This window comes from Mustela lutreola, chromosome 8, assembly GCF_030435805.1.
Source record: "Mustela lutreola isolate mMusLut2 chromosome 8, mMusLut2.pri, whole genome shotgun sequence".
Classification (NCBI taxonomy): Eukaryota; Metazoa; Chordata; class Mammalia; order Carnivora; family Mustelidae; genus Mustela; species Mustela lutreola.
The window spans coordinates 119,198,687-119,219,292 of record NC_081297.1 but is presented as its reverse complement, the minus strand read 5'-3'; positions in this window follow the sequence as shown (position 1 = coordinate 119,219,292).

Here is a 20,606-nt window from a genome sequence, read left to right as displayed (position 1 = left end):
AATTTTACCTCTTCTTTCCCAATCTATAAGCCTGTATGCCTCTGCCCCCTTTTTTTTTAAAACTTTGTTACATTAGCTAGGACTTCCAGTTCAATGTTGATAGAAGTGTCGTGAGGGTACATTCATACCTTATCTGAATCTCAGTGTGAAAGCATTCCGTTTCTCACCATTGAATATGATGCTAGTTGTAAGGCTTTTGGAGATGTTCTTTATTAAGTTGAGAAAGTGTTCCTCCATTTCTTGTTTGCTGATAGTTTTTATCATGTATCAGTGTTGATTTTTGTCACATGCTTTTTAAAAATCTATTGGTATGGGCATGTCATTTTTCTTCTTGAGACTAACATTTTTAATAGAAAAGTATACAAAGTTTATTAAATTTTTGTAACACACAGGCACATTGTCTTCATAAGACAACGAAGGCCTAAAGAAATGACTAAAATAGGAAGTTTTTATACCTTTTAGATAAAGAAACAATAAACTAATGAAAAATTGATAAGACAAAGTAGTTTGGGCTAGAAGTGTTAAATGGTGAAAAAGTAACTAGGAAGATAAGTGTTCATTTAACAAGTTTTGTTTGTCCAGATTTATCTTCTTCAGCCAATTGATATGATGGGTTCCAATAATTAATTTTTAGATACCGAACCAAACTTGCATACCTGGAATAAATCCCACTTGTTTATAGTGTATAATATTTATTATATACTTCTGGGATTTTTTCTAATATTTTGTTGAGGATTTTTGACTTATTTTTATGAAAAATAGCGGTATGTAATATTCCTTTCTTGTAATGTCTTTGTCTAGTATTCCTATTAGATTAACATTAGCTTCATAGTATGAGTTAGAAAGTATCCCTTCTCTTCTATTTTCTCAAAGTGGTTGTAGAAAATTGTTGTCATTTCTTCATTAGAATTCACTTGTAATAGGGCACCTGGGTGGCTCAGCGGATTAGGCCTCTGCCTTCGGCTCAGGTCATGATCTCACGGTCCTGGGATTGAGCCCCACATCGGGCTTTCTGTTCAGTGGAGAGCCTGGTAACCAGGTGATGGTAACCAGGAAGGCACATGTGGTGATGAGCACTGGGTGTTATTCTGGAGTCCAGAATCTCTCATGGTTTGTCTCCCTTTCTGATTTCTTCCCATTCAGTTTTCCCTCCCTTCCCTTGTGGTCCTCAGTGCTATTCCTTATATTTCACATATGAGTGAAACCATATGTTAATTGTCTTTCTCTGCTTGACTTATTTCACTTAGCTTAATCCCCTCTAGCTCCATCCATGTTGATGCAAATGGTGGGTATTGATCATTTCTGATGGCTGAGTAATATTCCATTGTATATATGAACCACATCTTTATCTATTCATTTGTTGAGTGGCATCTTGGCTTCTTCCACAGTTTGGCTATTGTGGACATTGCTGCAATGAACATTGTGGTGCCTGTGCCCCTTCTTTTTGCTGTGTTTGTATCTTTGGGGTAAATACCTAGTAGTGCAATTGTTGGTCTTGGGGTAGCTCTATTTTTAATATCATGAGGAACCTCTATACCTTTTTCCAGAATGGCTGTACCAGTTTGCATTCCCACTAGGTGTAAGAAGTTTCCCCTTTTTCCACATCCTTGCTAACACTTGTTGTTTCCTGTCTTGTTAATTTTTGCTATTCTAACTGGTATAAGGTGTACCTCATTGTGGTTTTGATTTGCATTTCCCTGGTGGCTAGTGATGTTGAACATTTTTTCATGTGTCTCTTAGGGATACTTTTTATAAACAACATGTAGTTAGGTCTGTTATCTTTCTTTCTTTGTTTTTTTAATCCACAGTGATGTCTCTTTTAATTAATGATATTATATCACTGATAAAATGATTATTGATATAATTGATTTGTAATCTACTTTCAAACTATATTCTAATCCTTGTCTCCTTCCTCCCACTATTTGTCTACCTTCTTTGGTTTTAATTTCTTATTTTACATGACTCCCTTTTTTTTCTTTCCCTTCTCTTCCTAGCATTTCTTAATTTCTTAGCATACATCTTAAAAAAAATGTTTTTGGTTGCCTTAGTGTGTGAAAGACACATTTACAATTAATAATTCTACTTTTGGATAACACTATACTGTTTCATTGGTAGTGTAATTATTTTATAACCCTACCTGAGTTTCTCTTCCCAGTCCCTTTAAAATCACTCTCATTCATTTCACTTAACCCATAAAGTCTAATTACCTAATATATCATTGCTATGATTATTTTGAGGAATCATGGTTATGAAGAAGCAAGAAAAGTACTGAGTATATAAAGCTCATTTGAAGGCTTAAATTGAGTAGCTTAACATCTAGTCTTGTAAGCCAATTTATTACTACAAATTAAACTTTTATAAACACTTCTGTATTATCATAGTCCTCTCACCTTTCTATCCAGAAACATCAAACATCAAATCCTCTCTGTATTCAATGGACCATGTATCAATATGATCTAAATTTATTTTTATAAGTGTTCTCTTGGTATATCTATAAGAACATTAAAAAGCATCTAGAGTTTCTTGTGTTATCTCAAATTGTGATTTTGATTATTTCTTTTCAAAATGAAACATGACTTCATAAAATACAACAACATTTCTGATGGGAGTATTAATAGTACTGATTTTTAGTCATATAATGGAGTGGTGATTTTGAAATTAGTTAATTTTAAAATTCAGTAACAGGTGCTTGAAATTCATTTGAAAATAGTCAGATGTGATTTTCAGGCATCTTAGTGATAACCTTTTTTTAAAATTTTAAACCACTGTATGACCATATCACTAAAGATAATTGAGAATAAGAAACCCAGAATATGGTCACAAGTTAGGGACTCTTTGTAGAATCTCTTATTCTATGAAATAATCATTTCAGTATCCATTTATATTTTATTAGTACCTGACAGGTTTTTTCTGAGATATGTTTTTCTGACCAGTCATAGAAAGCCTTTTTTGGTTTGTAGATACACCTTAGAAATCCAGATACAGACAGAGAATTTTCAAATAAAATTTTGCCTTTTTTAAAAAATAAATATATATGCTTTTCATATTCTGATTCAAGTGAAATGCAGTGCAATCTACCATTAGGTATGCAAAAGTTTAAGTTCTTGGTAACTGAATGATGACCTCAGAAAACTGTAACAACCAAGTGTTTATTTTTAATTTTTACCCTGCTTCAGTAGCTGGGAAATTCACTTCAAAAATCGTTAAGTCCTCCAGTTTTAAGTTCTAGCTTTCATCTGATTTATAGAGATGGTATCTCCACTTTAGTGCTAGGTTACTGTATAAATATTTATTATTCAGCTAAATATTTCATAAATAATTTTGTATAAATAATCCTAATGGTAGCTATTTATGTAGTATAAGAGTACACCTAGAAAGTTTTAGCATGTCTTTTGGTTTCAAGATTTTATAAAACAGTAAATAAAATAATTGCAAAAAAATAATGCTGTGGGGATTATTAAGCAAATAACCATGACGCAAGGCAACTACTGTGAGCCAAGAACATAATATGTCGCCAGGGACAATTATAGCAAATTAATCACATTGTGGAATATAATTTTACAATGAAGAAAAATTATTGTTTTATTCCTGTAGTTCATGATTCAATATTAACTCATGAAGTGGGGCTCTTAATATTAACTGTAAAATATTTTCATTTCTTTAATAATAAAAATTCATTTTAGAGTAATACCTCATGTAAATTAAATAAGATGTAAGAACACGCTTAACACAGTAATGTCCATATTCATATTCTGTAACTATAATTGTTTAGTGATACTTTATTAGAACACTTCAACTTTTCATTGAAAAACTTCTTTTATTCCCAGATTTTTATCCATAGTAAAAGAAAATTATATTTTCCATTTAAAAAGATTTTTTTCATTGAAGAAATACCAAACTAATTTAGTAAAGAAGAAAAAGAAATATTCTACTAGGAATTACTTGTAGTGCTAATGAATATTTAACACATTTTGAAATGTAGAAGAGGAAGCTCCTACAATCCACTCTTTGAGAAGCTAATTTTGATTTCCTGAAATAAAGTTTAAGTGAATAGAGCACTTGTGGTTTATCAGTTATATTATTCTTATTGTTCTTGCCAAACATATCCAGTATTTGCAACAACAACTGCTGCCAAAATCCCCCAAAAATGTAAGTCATACTTTATGTATATGGTTTTGAACTTCCTGATTCTTTGTTTAGTGTTCCTGACAAAAGAAAAATCGTGTTTTCTCCAAACATATTTTCTCCTGGGCTCACAGAAAGAAGCACTATTACAGTTTATACCCTTTCTTCTCATAGAGTTAGCTGGCAATTTCACTTAACAGAATGCGAGAAGAAAGGTTGTATACAACCAGATTTGGATTGAAATCTTTTCATTTTTCTTCCCTCCATCTCACCCCTCTGTTAATACATTGTGGGAATATATTAAAGAGGTCAGTTTTGCAAGATAAAGGGGCAGGGTTTATGGTTTCCTAATGGCAACCATATTGGATTTTGAGCCATAATGGAAGTTGAGTAACCAAGTCTCAGTGTTAATTCACTGAGAATTTTTTTTTTCCTGACACAAGAGCTTGCATTATATACCCAAAGCCTATAAATTTTAAATTTACGTAAGATTTTAGATACAGTGTAATAGGATGTAATTCATTCAGTGTGTTTAAGAATTGTAACTTAAATTAAACTTTAATATTATGCATTGTAAGGGAAGTTTAGTTAAGTGTAAAAACATTTAGTTTTTTGTTAATACATTTTACTGAATACTATAACACAAACTACATGTTATCCTATAATTATAGTATTACATGTATTACACGTATTATATAAATAAGCAATGCAGATACTATACTCTGATTAATAATTCTCCATATTTATAACTCAAAGATAAACATAGATTGAATTTGCTGGTCTGCTTATATTTTAACTAAAGGAGAGGTCATTTTAAGGATTATAGAATAGTAAGTACAGAGCTACATCTTACTCCTGTAATTTTATGAATGGATTAAATTCTAATATACAGCCTTGGAAACACTCATTTTCAAAACTCAATGTCCTCAATAATGAAGAATTAAAGTTATTTTGTATACTTGAATGTTTAGCCTTCAAATTTATTTACATAGGTAAGTCTTACTAGCAAATCAAATGTAATTTATGTGTAAGATACCACTGATAGGTTCTCAATTTAATTATTTAACATATGACTTAGGAAATTGGCAGTAAAGCACTAATCATTTCAGTAGGGATTTTCTTACCATGGTAAGAATTTTTTAATGTGGGGGTGCCTGGGTGGCTCAGTGGGTTAAAGCCTCTGCCTTTGGCTCGGGTTGTGATCCCAGGGTCCTGGTATCGAGCCCCGCGTCGGGCTCTCTGCTCTGCAGGGAGCCTGCTTCCTCCTCTCTGTCTGCCTCTCTGCCTAGTTTCTGTCTGTCAAATAAATAAAATAAAAAATTATTTTAAAAAAGAATTTTTTAATGTGAATTTTATTTTATTTTATTTTTATTATTTATTTATTTTTTTAGAGTGAGAGAAAGAGCATGAGGATGGAGGAGGAAGAAGGAGAGCAGAGATTCTTTTTTTTTTTTTTTAATATAATTTTTTATTTTTTATAAACATGTATTTTTATCCCCAGTGGTACAGGTCTGTGAATCACCAGGTTTACACACTTCACAGCACTCACCAAAGCACATACCCTCCCCAATGTCCATAATCCCACCCCCTTCTCCCAAACCCCCTCCCCCCAGCAACCCTCAGTTTGTTTTGTGAGATTAAGAGCAGAGATTCTTAAGCAGGCTCCATGCTCAGCCTGGAGCCCAAAGTGGGGCTTGATTTCACAACCCTGAGATTATGACCTTAACTGAAATCAAAAGTCAGACACTTAACCGACTAAACCATCCAGGTGCCACTAAATATGAATTTTAGACTCAATGATTCTGCCTGGGGAACTGTGATCAGTGGAATAAAACATATTTTCAGCTTCTTAATATTTTGTTAATAGAAAAAATATCAGTATAGTTACTTGTATATCTGTTTAGATCATAATGCTATGAATGTTCATTAAGTGCAGTGTAATCTGCTCAGCCATGTATAGTATGTCATATATATGTCAACATTTATTATCAATTTTATATATCATACACAAAATCATTTGTAAAGACTTATCAAAAGTAACTAAGGGGTATATTTCTACAGCCAATTTTGTGGTGAGCAGGCCAAATAATATTTGTGTCTTCATTAGATGGGAAAAGGGATGGGGATGTGCTCTCATTTAAAAAACAACACTCTCTATGGAATAAAAAAGGATCTTACACTTGGCAGTTAGGCATATTTCCATCACTGGAATGGCTCTAAAAATTGATCTTGGGCACTGGTAGAATGAAAATTCTTCAATATAAACATCAGGCAAAAAAATTCTTTTGTTATAAATAATACAGAGAATGAAAACTATATAATGTCCATATTTATTTTCCAAAAAAGTTACATAGCTTTTTCACAATTCGGAAACACTGTGTAAAAAAGCTTGTTCTTTCACACTTTACCATGAGTATGAAGTCTAATTATAATATTGTCTCTTTTTTTATTTGAATGTGTCAGTTTTCATATTATGACTTTCACACCTGTACTAGCTCCGATTAAACAGCCATGTCATCTGAGACCACCCAGCAACTAAACTGTGAAAATTAATTTCAATTTCACCTAAGCTCAACCCCATGCTGTTTTCCCATTATTCCCATACCAGGGTATCTGTGACTTTCGCCTACCAAATGGCTTACTTATTATTGTAGACAATACTCTAAAGAGTTGTAGTGATGAACTCTATCTCATATTTCTGTATAACTTTAATAAACACATTTATGTTTGATGGAAAGATATTATAAAAGTATTCTTGTTTCTCATTGACAAATATTTAACTGAAAACCTCCTAATGGTAAATATTAAAATCTAAAAAGTATTTAGGTTAGCTGGGAATATGTATGATAATGTTATATAATAAACATATAAATGCCTTATTTAAGTAGTATTTTAAGAAAGATTTTTTTAAAAAATGACATAAAAATTGACAACACCTAAAGAGGAAGTAGAAAAATCTACAATCACAGTTGGAGATGTAATGATTCTTTATTATGTGATAGAACAAAACAAGACAATGACATTACAAGGAAACTGCGGCCTGATATGAGAGAGAGAGAGTGTGTGTGTGAGAGGGGACGTGTGCAAGCACATTAAAAATAAGAATGTAGGGGCACCTGGGTGGCTCAGTGAGTTAAGCCTCTGCCTTCAGCTCAGGTCATGATCCCAGGGTCCTGGGAGCCTGCTTCCTCCTCTCTCTGCCCGCTTCTCTGCCTACTTGTGATCTCTGTCTGTCCAATGAATTAAAAAAAAAAAAAAGAATGTATCTCTAAAATTTTCATAAAATGTTAGCATTTAGAATCCACCAATATATAAAAATGTATTACATCATGATTAAATAGAGTTTATCTCTGGAATTCAAAACTGTTTTAACTTTGAAAACAATCAATGCAGTCTACCATATTTATAAATCAGGAAAAAAGTCATCATTTCATTAAATGCCAATAAATTATCTGACACAATTGAACATTCATAAGAATTCTCAGAAAACTGAGGTGAGAAATGAACTCCCGTGACCTGATAAATTATAGCTTAAAAAATAGAGCTAAGATTATAGTTAATGATAAATATCAATTTATGTTGATTTTGGTGGTGCTTACTTGGGTATGCAAATTTGTTGTGATTAAATGTATATGTAAAAGAATATGTCCATTTGACTCACAATATAATGCAATATGTATGAAATACCAAAGTGAGACCAGACTCAAAGAAGATTGTTAAAGGAACAAGTTTCACAACCTTTAAAAAGTAAAAGTAATGCACACCAGAAGGGAATAGCAAGGCTTAAAAGAATGATTAGTAAGAGAGGATTTTTTTTTTTTAAGATTTTATTTATTTATTTGACAGACAGAGATCACAAGTAGGCAGAGAGAGGGAGGGGGAAGCAGGCTCCCTGCTGAACAAAGAGCCCATGCTGGGCTCAATCCCAGGACCCAATCATGATCCAAGCCTAAGGCAGAGGCTTAACCCACTGAGCCAACCAGGCACCCCAGTAAGAGAGGATTTTATTTGGAAGTGTAGGAGAAGAAAACTTTCTCCTTCTTCTCTTCTAGGTTCTTTCATCTAATAACTAAATTGATGTAAACGATCAACAGGAGAAAAACAAATTTTGTACATACAGGAGCTCCATAAATATATGAAACTTTTTAGCTGTTAAGTAATTGAGGCTTAAATGCTAAGGAGAAGAGGGTAGCGATCTAGGGCTTCAAACAGGAGGGAGACAATTCACAGGAAGATGAGAAGAGCAAATGTTCAGCAAATAAATGTTTGCCTTGCATGCAGATTAGTTTTTCTGATGATAAAGAGTTATCTCTGGTAATAGTTCTCTTCCTGATACAATCCCTTTATCTAACTTATTTTAGGAGGTTAAAAGGAGGTTAAAAACACTTCTTGCATCTGCGGGGCCTGGATTATCTTCAGCTTGAAATAATCCACATACCAATGTAGCACATTCTGGGGTGGCATAGTCTACCCTGCCTTCAAATTATTTAAAAAAGATTGTTCCCATACTGTAAGCCCCCTCCTACCTCTACATCTACATGCTAAGGAGAAAATGGGAGAAGTGAATGTCTAAATTTAAAGGGAGAAAGGACCTTTGGAGAGCTTAGCTAGAGCTGTCAAGGATTCATTTGGATCTCCAAAAACATATGTTGAAATCCTAACCCCAGGCATTTCTAAGTGTGACATTATTTGGAATAAGGTCTTTGCAGATGGGGTCAAATTAAGATGGGGTCATTAAGGTGGGCTCTCATTCACTGAGTAGTGTCCTTATATGAAGATAAGGGGCATGTAGAGATGTAGGAGGGAAGACTGTCATGTGGTGACAGAGGTGGAGATCGAAATGCTGAAGCTCTGAGGCTGGGGATGCTAAGGCTTGCTGGCAAACTATCAGAAGGTAAGAAGAGGCATGGGTGGGTTCCCGTAGAGTTTACAGAGGGAACATGACTTTTCCAACACCTCAGTTTCAGAACACTAGGCTCCAGAATAGTGAGACAATAAATTTGTTGTTCTAAGCCTCCCAGCTTGTGGTACTTTGTTCATGAACACTAGGAAACCAATAAAGATGTTTTCATTAACCAAGAGTGTGACTTTCAAAGAGGAAAATAGAGAATGAGATATTTTGACTAGCTTTTTCAATGACGGGAGTAAAGGACAAGTTGCTTCGGTGTTGGATTTAGCCCACACTCTCATATTTTATCAAGGCCAAAGATTGTATAAATGTTTCCTGTGGACCACATGTAGTCCATTTGGGAGATAGCCAGGATGGAATTAAGTTCTACCCAAGGCAAGAGTATTGTCTTCAGGGAAGACATAGAAAATGTGTGGAGTAGATTGCTGCAAAGCCAGACTCTGGAAAAGAATTGCCAGCTGACGCAACATCAGGGTCAGCATCGGGTCAATAGAGTTTGAGTTGATGGGTCCAGAGTGGGTATGTGAGAGAAGTAGTAAGCTTTAAATATTTGCCAAGCACAGAGTGTGCTACGTTCTTTTATAAGAGCAGCTACCAAGTAGAAATTTTTATATACCCTTTTTTCTCATTTTTGCTCTGATCCTGGAGGGTCAGAAAAAGCAGCTAGTGAGCACTAGCTAGTGAGCAGCTAGTGGCAAATAAAAAGAGCAAGAAAGAATGAAGGCTCCAAGTATTTGCTTTTATTTGCTTTTTTTTAAAAGGCAGAGAACCTGCTTCTAACCTGCACTAGTTAGGGGATGGAAAAAATGAAATAGAAAGGCTACTGTTCAATTAGGATTGAGGAACTGAGTAATAATATAAAACTATATGTAAGATTATTTCTAAATCAAGGCTGTGTTTACTGACATAAGTAATAGAAAATTTTTAGTTACTTAGGAGGATTCTGAAAAATCATGAGATTTGCCCAAGTTTTTATCCAGGAGCAGAGGAGATACCTACAAGAATATCTTTTAAAAATGTGGTAGAATGAAAATAAAGGTTCTTTTGTGATTACATCCCATGGGTCCTAGTTGTTTGTAAACAAATCTTACAGAGATCAAAACTTGAATGAAGTCAGGCATTCCTGGTCTGATGATCATATCCTGATGATCATATCATGGTGAGGCATCTTATGAAAACAGTGTATTGGAGGGTGATTTTGCCTGCATCAGACACTTTCTCTGGAAAAACTCTTAAAAAAAGAGGCAAGGAAGGAAAGTCATTGTGGTGCTAAGTGAGACCTAGGTTTTTAAAACAATGCAGACGTCAAAAATTTCTGTTATTAGTAAGCAGAATGTGTGTGGTAGGGAGATAGGAGAATTGGTAATAGGATTTAACATATCTGAAAACTGTGAAACGATTCTGTCTAGATAGAATAAGTAGCAACAGATTTCTCTACAGTCTTGAATGCCTGATTTCCTTTTGGGACACAGGAGTTGTCATTGTATTCTGAATAACAAAGAACAATAGTCACTGTCTGGAGACCCAGGGTTTGTTACTGAGGAGCTGTGTGTGTGTGTGTGTGTGTGTGTGTATTTGTGTTCATGTTTTTCCCACAGTGTTTTCTTAATATCAGCTCTTATCTCTAGAGATAATCTCTAGAAATGGCCCAGTTTTCATACATTTTACATACATAATTTAACCACTTACTGATAACCCATATAAATCAACATATTTATATGGGTTATCAAAATATTGTTTTCTAATCTCCTCTTTCTCTACATACACATACACTCATATTTGTAAACACATCTTTAGCAATGATGATGAATGCATAATATGCCATCATTTAACAGTTTGTTTTAATGAACTTGTGTGTGTGTGTGTGTGTGTGTGTGTGAGAGAGAGGTAGGGGGAGAGGCAGAGGGAGAAAGAGAAAGAACCCCAAACAGGCTTCACACCCAGTGCAGAGCCCCTGATGTGGGGCTGGATCCCACAACCCTGAGATCATGCCTGGAATAGAAATCAAGACTCAGACACCCAGCAAACTGAGCCACCCAGGCACCCATCTTTTAATGAACACTTAAAGCATTTTAATTCCTTTGTTATTATCAACTGTCTATCTATCTATCTATATGTATAGTTGCATATATAATTGTGTATATACATATATACTATATATAGTGTGTAGATATATTATATATATATATGGTTATATATATATACATATATATATTTGGTTACAATTTCTGTGAGAATATTTGTTGGGTAATACTATATATATATATATTTGTTGGGTAATACTATATATTTGTTGGTAATACTATATAATTTGTTGGTAATACTATATATATATATATATATATATATATATATATATTTGTTAGGTAATTATATATATATATTTGTTGGGATATATATATCCCAACAAATATTCTCACAGAAATTGTAACCAAATTCAAGAGGTTTACCACTTGGGATGCATCAGATTGAACTCAACACATGGAAGTTTTGGAAATAAAAAACTTTTTATTACTTGTTACAAGAAAGGAGACAGGGAGATAGCTCTCAAAGCACTGTCTCCCCATAGGGTTAGTACTGGAAGCTTTTATTTGTCTACTAGGGAGTGGGAGCAGGGAGCTTGCCCAGGCAACTCTGTTCAGTTGCACATGCCTAGCGCATCAAGATGCTGCCACATACATCATCTGTTTAAGAAGTGGCAGAAAGACATAACATTTTGGGCCTGAGAATTCCAATTCAAACTGTATTTGAGAAAATAGAATGTATTTGAGAAAGTAGACTATAATTATGTAAAATTCTAAGTAACTTTTATATTACATAGTCACATTTTAAAAAATATGTAAATAATAACTCACCTTTAACATGTGTTTGACAAATATAATTTAAAAGTTGTTATATGGAGGCAGGAATTTATACTCCTGAGTAATTTGAATGCTACTTCCTTTTTAGATAGAAGAACTAAAATTAGACATTTTGGTATTGTGTTATTTGAAAGAATATCTTTAAAAAGTGTGGTTTTAAAAAGAGTTGGACTGTAACATATATACACCCACAAATTGTGCTAAAAACAGTTACAAAAACAAGGTGTAATATGTACAAAGAAAAATCTTTCCCTTAATTGCACTTTCCAGTGACTAAGAAATGTATAATATTTGCACATGGGCATTTTAAATTTACCTTTCTATATTTCTCTTATGAATATTAGCTTTTTTCTTAAGAAAAAATTTAGATGAAAAAAATGTCAGAAGACTGATATGGTATCTCTTAAAGTTGTCTATTCATAGAAAAACATATTCCAATATGATACATATATACAGAAGCACACATATACATATGTACATGATCATCCTAAGGTAATCATTTCCATATTTTAAAACTTTAGAGGGAAAGATGTAGGGGATATAACTTAGGAGTCTAAGGTAGGTTAAATTATTTAGAGTTGAGTTATTTATTTTCTAAGTGCCTCATTTCTATGTATTATAATAGGAACTAAATACAGAGAGGACTTGGTTGTAAACCAAAATGGATGAAGTTTAATGCTTCCTGATAAGTGTAAATTGAATTTATGATTTGTTTCTAATTGATTTATCTCTTTCAATATAGAATCTTTGCCTAAAATATCTGGACACTAGAAAAATATGAAAGACTTAAGAAGAGCTCATTCCTACTATTCAAACCAGCATTTCCTTTTGTAATGTTAAAATAAGTTTAATATTTGCTAAAATTCAGTGAGCTTTTTCCTTCATTCCTTCCATCCTCCCTTCCCTCCTTTTCCATTTTTCTTGCCCCAAAGAGAGGGAAATGTGATATTTTTAAAGAGAACATGTAGGGGTCTCTGGGTGGCTAAGTTGATTGAGTGTCTGCCTCCGGTTTAGTCATAATCCTGAAATCCTGGGATGGAGCCTCACATGGGGCTTGCTGCTCAGTGGTGAGTCTGCCTCTCCCTCTGCCCCCCACGCTGCTCCTGTTCTCTCTCTCAAATAAATAAATAAATAAAATCTTAAAAAAAAAAAAGAATAGAAGAGAACATGTATATAAGCATTGGTCTTAGAACAAAATATAACATTTGTTTACATATGATTATATACTTTTAAGAAAACAAATAAAAAATAAATAACCTCCCCACCAAAAAGAAAAAAACAAAAAGATACCTACTAATTGAAGTTTCAAATCATTTTATTTAGTTTTTAATTCTTTTGGCCAAATGAGCTGTGATTCAGAATCCTCTCCCCTGATTTCTTTGAGTTTCATGCTATTTTCTTCTTAATGAAATATAAGCTATTTCATTTTAATGAAATTAAATTAATATTAATTATAATGTTCTATATTATAAAATTTTTTTCAATGTCAGAACATTTGTGGGGCAAATGAAAGAAATATCTGTGCTTCCTAAACTTACTCAAGACTCTTCCAAGCCAATGAACTGACATGTTTAATGTCACGTAGTTGCATGTTGGGAGTGCCAGCTTGACAAAGAAGGTCATATTAACTGTCACTGAAAGCAGCTAAATTTTCATAGAATAAGCCAATAAAATTAGAATGGTAGATAAAAGTGAACTTTGAAGACAGAAGAGGGAAAAAGCATATATACAATAACCATGGGGTATTAGCGTAAATACCATAATTTTGTTTTTATTTTTTAAATGATGACTACTATTTATTGAGTTTCTATTAAGTTCCAGGAATTGCTCTCATTTAATCCTTAACCTAGCCCTATCAGATAGATGCTATTATTATTATCCCTCTTTCATAGTCAGGGAAACTGGGAATTGAGAGATTAAGTAATCTGCCTAAGATTATATGTGGAGAAGCGCTGTCACGCCAAAGTAGTATACTATATATATATATATAATATAATATATATATATAATATAATATATATATATAAACATATATATATAAATATTTATTTATATTTATTCATTCATTCATTTTTAAGAACAGAGAGGAAGAGAGAGAAGAGAAAGAGAAAGGGTGAGGGAGAGAAAATCTCAGCCAGGCTCTAGGCCCAGTGTGTAACTAGATGTGAGGATTGATCTCATGACCTGAGCCAATATCAAGAATCAGATGCTTAACCAATTGAACCACCCAAGTGCCCCTACCATAATTTTTAAAATTTAATATATATAACATACGTTATAGCAAAAATCCAAAATGGATCATAATATGAAATGCAAGAACTAAAATTTTTAAACTTCTGGAAGAGAACAGAAGTTGCGCAAATATTGTGAAACAAAGTATGAGAAAAGCCAACTTGCAACAAAGAATGATAATAATAATTAAAAATTTTAACCAAGATTAAAATCCTTCAGTCTTTGAGGAATTTATATAATCTTTGTACTAGTTGTAATAGATTTGCATTGTTTTTATTTTTTTAATTTAAAATTTTTATGTTAAAAATATATTTATTTTTTATTGAGGTAAAATTGATATCTAACATTATATTAGGTTCGGGTACACAATGCAATAATTTGGTTTTTGATTCTTGTATATATTACAAAGTGATCACCATAATAAATCTATTACTGTCTGTCACCATACAATTTACCCCTTCACTCATTTCTCCAATCTTCAGCCCCTCCCCTCTGATAATCACCAATCTATTTTGTGTATCTGTGTATTTTACTTTGTCTGTTCATTTGTGTTTTTTAATTTGCATATATGTGAAATGACGTGATATTTATCTTTCTCTCTCTGACTTATTTTATTTGGCATAATACCGTCAACTGAGGTCCACCCATGTGGTTGCAAATGGCAAGATTTCCTTTCCTGTGGCTAAGTAGTACTGTGTGTGTGTGTGTGTGTGTGTGTGTGTGTGTGTACACATACACCCCATATATTTATCTACTGATATACCAATGAATACTTAGGTTATTTTCATTTTATGACTATTGTAAATAATGCTGCAATGAACATGGGAGTGCATGTATCTTTGAATTAGTGTTTTATTTTCTTTGGATAAAGAACCGGAAATGGGATATCTAGATCCTATGGTAGTTCTATTTTTTAATTTTTTGAGGAAATTCCATACTGTTTTCCATACAAGCTACATACAATTTACATTTTTGCCGACAGTGTACAAGGGTTCCCTTTTCTCCACACCCTCTCCAACACTTACTATTTCTTTGTGATAATAGCCCTTCTAAACTAGTGTGAAATGATACCTCATTGTGGGTTTATTTTGTATTTCCCTGAAAATTAGTGACTTTGAGTGTCTTTTCATGTGTCTGTTTGTCATCTGTATGTCTTTAGAAAAAAAAATTAAGGATTTCTCCCCATTTTTATCATATATTTTTAAAAATTTTTCTGTTGTTTGAGTTCTTTATGTATTTTAGCTATTAACCCCTTATCAGAAACATGGTTTTCAAATATTTTCTCCCATTCAGTAGGTTGCCTTTTAATTTCATTGATGAATTCCTTTGTTGTGTAGAAGCTTTTCAGTTTAATGTAGTTCCACTTGTTTTAACTTTTGTTGCCTTTGCTTTGGGAATAAGGTAAAAAAAAAATTCAACACAAAGATCTCATAGTATCACCTATGTTTTCTACTGGGAGTTTTATGTATTCAGGTCTTAAATTCAAATCTCTAATCCATTTTGCATTAGTTTTTGTGTATGGTGTAAGATAGTGGTCTAGTTAAAGCTTTTGCATGTGTCTGTCCAGATTTCCCAACACCACTTATTGAAGAGATTGTCCTTTCCCTATTGTATAATTTTGGCTCCCTTGTTGTAAATTAATTGGCCATAAATGTGTGTGGTTCTCTATTTCTGGGCTTTCTATTATATTTTATTGATGTATGTGTCTGTTTTTATGCCAGTACTATAGTGTTTTATTTTTTTTTAAAGATTTTATTTATTTATTTGACAGAGAGAAATCACAAGTAGATGGAGAGGCAGGCAGAGAGAGAGAGAGGGAAGTAGGCTCTCTGCTGAGCAGAGAGCCCGATGCGGGACTCGATCCCAGGACTCTGAGATGACCTGAGCCGAAGGCAGCGGCTTAACCCACTGAGCCACCCAGGTGCCCACTATAGTGTTTTAATTACTATTGTTATATAGATAGTTGGAAATCAGAGAGTGTGATACCTCCAGATTTTTTCTTCTGTCTCAAGATTGCTTTGTTTAGTCAAGGTCTTTGTGGTTCCATCCAAATTTTAGAAGTATTGTTCTAGTTCTGTGAAAGATGTCTTTGGGATTTTGATAAGTATTGCATTGAGTCTGTAGCTTGCTTTGAGTAATAGAGACATTTTAATAATATCAATTCTTCTAATGCATGAACACAAGATACTGTTCCATTTATTTGTATTTTCTTCAATTTCTTTCACCAACATCTAGTTTTTATTGTATAGGTCTTTCACTTCCTTGGTTAAATTTATCCCAAGTATTTTATTCTTTTTGATGGAATTATTAATGGGATTGTTTTCTTAATTCTCTTTCTGCTAGTTCATTATTACTGTATTGAAAAGCTACAGATTATCAGTTTTGTATCCTGCCATTTTACTGAACTCATTTATTCTAACAATGTTTTAATAGAGTCTTTAGGGCTTTCTATATATAGTATGTCATCTGCAAGTAGAGACAATTTTACTTCTTCCTTTTCAATTCTGATTCTTTTATTTATCTTTCCTATTTGCTGTGAATAAGACTAATATTATGTTAAATCCAATAATGGCACTTGCTGGTGCCTTTGTACCCCTAAAAAGTCCCACTGCTCCTTGCCCCTCCAGTAGAAGCTTTAACATTTAGCAAATGAATCCTCTTTACATATAACCCCATCACTTCTCAAATTGCTAGTTGAGTGGGTCTGCACATGAGCCTTATAAAAGGAATATTTCAGATCTACATAGTCACCCAGGTTTTTTGTATGTAAACTCTATTGTTTCCAAAGTCAGACTGTTTTGGGGACTTGTCTTTTTGGTGCAGGTTCCAAGGGTTGGGGTGGCTAATGTGAAACACAAACCTCTCACTCTTTAGGAAGAGGTTCCAGAGCCAAGACTGGGGGTGGGAAATATTTTGATGAGACCATATTTCTGCCTCTCCTACCTATCTGGATTTGGCCATTTTATTCCTTGTTGTAGAGGGAGATGTTCAGCTACATTTTAGTTCTTTTTCAATGGGAATTATTCCATATGTAGTTGTAGATTTGGTATATCTGTGGAAAGAGGTAGGGCTCTCGTGCTACCATACCTTCTAGTCCTGAACATTTTATTAAATTTATTTTACCTTCTAGTAAAATAAATTTAATTTACCTTCTAGTCCTGAACATTTTATTAAAATTATTTCTAAGCATTTCATTTCTTAATCTAAGTGGGTTCATTGTTTTATTATTTTCTTTTCTAATAGCTCATTGCTGTTATTTCAAAATAAAATAAATTTTTGCATATTAACCTTGTAACCTTGTCAACTTTTAAATTTGCTTATAAGTTCCTACAGCTATCTTCAGATAAGATTCTCTTTTGAACTTAAATATTTTCTACCCGCACATGATTTCCCCTGCATACCTCAAATTTGGTTTAAACTCTAAAAGTGACTTTTAGAAAGATACTTGACCTCATCTCAAACCAAGTTAATCACTCCCTTCTCTATGCACTCGCTGAACTTTCGTCATGTTCTTTTTATTACATTTGAAAAGGTCTATGGTAGGCTTTATAAATGTCTGTGGTAAGCTTTGTAAATATGGTATGAATCGGATTGAATTAAATCTCTTTTAATTTCTCTATTTGCAACTAATGCTAATACAGAGAGCTAACTGATGTCATTAAATTGTGAGAGGCAGCACAATATACATATAGGCTACTGGTGCAGACACAGTCATGTTGAATGAAGATTTATTCCTTAAGTGTTCTAAAAACATAGGCCTTTGTTTTCTAGTCTGTTAAATGTACATAGGTATTTTCCTATTCAAGCTGCAAATATAGAGTTAGTCAAAAGGGTGTTGTTCTTATTACTATTTTTAAGTCTAAACTCTCCTTTTATCCAAAAGACATGGGCATTTTAACTATGATTTCAATGGCTTACCTCAAATGAATTATCAAATTAAGCACCATGATTGTTCATTTGGTGCCCACTTTTAGATGGCACACTTTCCTCCCATCTCCAATATTAAAATTGAAATAGTCTTGATTTTCCTAGATACGAGGCAATCCTTACTTTCACATAGATAGTAACCAAGTGGCAGCTAAGCTTATTGTCAAATTCAGAGGGAATGGATAGAAGTACAATAAAACTTTAAAAATGAAATATTGCTTGGTCTAAAAATATAAGATTAATTTAATTCAGGGAGTTTAAAATTTTTTAAAAACTGTTCAGTCTCTGCTGACCTATGATACACACATACCTACTCCTTAGGGAGGAGTTGTGGTGAGAAGCTATAAAAAGTCCAATATCTGAAAGGCTAAATTAAATTTGGGAAAGCTACAGGATTCTCAAGTGTTTAAATGATGCAATTATTGTAGAAACAAACTTGATCATACCCGATAATATAGAGATTTCTTTATATGATGTTTCTGCCACTGGAGATATTATATCACTATAAAAAATTCTTTTTCAAACCCATCCAAATAAATTATGTTAGGAAAGATTTAGTAGTTGTTTAATTTAACTCTCAAAAACCCCATAAATAAGTATCAGCTTACTTATTGAGGATAAAATACCCACAACCAATAATAGTTTTTAATTCCTTATGAAGTGTAACCTAATGAAAAATGCAGTGTAATTACATTTAGTGACATGCTGCAGTTTAATTAGGGTTAATTAAATTGAACTATTGGTAATTTTTTCTTATTTTTGTTATTTTTTAAAAAATACTGTGATTTGAAGGTTAATTGCAGTATCTATAAGATAATAAAATTGCTTCTCCATCAGCTTTTTTTCATATAAATACAGATGGATAATTTTGGCACTCTGTAAATAAATTTATGGATGTATTATTTACTATTATGAATTGAACATAGCTAAAAAGAATGGACAACTTTAACTATCAATGTAACATTTTATTTTAAACTAATAATTGCTGTGTTGGTGCTTTTTTTTTTTTTAATTCAGAAGGATGATTCTTAAAGCTCAGGAGGATTATCTGTTTTTGAGGAGTTTTCTTTTAAGATTATCTTATTGATGTCACTTATGAGAATATTCTGCTTATGCCTGTTTTTATTCATACTTGTGATCCTCATATGTTTAATTTGTTCTATAATTCTCTATCCCACTTCCAAAGATCTCAAATCCTCAACCTTCATCAAGCTTAGGTAGGTACTTAATTGCTTTATGGTTTTGCTGCTACTCTAGTAGGAACCCTATTCTTCACAAACTGTCTGCTCTACTGATATATCTGTCACCAACATAACCTATCCTCTATTAAATCATGTTTTTCTTTCATTCTTTTTTTTTCCCCAAAACTTTGGTAGATAGTGATCCATTCCATCTAGAGTATAGCATAAGGGGGGAAATTGAAGACTAGCTCAGGATATCTGAGTTTGAATTGTAGCCCTACCACTTACTACCTGTATTACACTGGGAAATATACTTAACAGCTCTAGTCCTCAATTCCTTTAACTGTGAAATGGGAGTAATAGTAATGATATTTAAAGACTCAATGAGGAGTGCCTGGATAGTGCATTTGGTTAAGCTTAGGACTCTTGATTTCAGCTCAGTCATGATCTCAGGGTCATTAGATCAACCCTGGCATTGGGCTTCATGCACAGTGTGGAGTCTGCTTAGGATTCTCTTGCCTTCTCCCTCTGCCCCTCCAGCTCATGCCCTCTTGCTCTCTCTCTAAAATAAAAATAAATGTTAAAAAAAAGAGACTCAATGAGATAATGTAACTAGCCTGTGCTCTAATTCATATTAGTCAACTCATGTCCATCATCATCCTCATCAGCCTGTCAAAAACATGTCAACAATTGAAAATTACCATAGTGATGTGACACCTCAAAGTTTACTCTAGATAAATGTATTCATTGGAGTGGGAGAAAATGTTTCTTTGCCCTGAAACACAAATTACATGTTAATGAAATTAACTCAGTTATAAAGATGTATTTGCTTCTTTGCTTTCTTTATATCCTACCTCCTGAGTTGTGGCACTTGTTCCTGTGCAGCTCCAGTTCAGGCAAATTGTCAGCTATGGATATAAGTACACATGATCAGAGGAATCAAAGGAATGGCAATCTGGGTACATCTGGCACTCAGACTACTAAATGTTGAAACAGTGCTCTTTAGCAAAGTCACAATGAAACCAAGTGATTTTATTTGAGCAGACTATAAGCAAATCGTTGTATTATGAGTGGTTTCTGGCCAGACAGAAGACTATATAATTCTAGAGAATGTAGTTTAAGGAAATGGCTGAGGACTTTGGGAAGAGAAAACCTATCTTAATTATGATTGCTCGTCTACATCTTTAATATAAATCAGATTCTAGATGTCATTATTTTCTACAAGGACAGTCAAAATATTACATAAGTCAGGCTCCTATTTTCATGTTTAGCCTATAATCATGTGCCTCTGAGAAGAAAATTTAATACTGAAAAACACAGAGCTAGATGTTACAATTCATTTTTTAATAATGATAAGACAAAATCTCACAT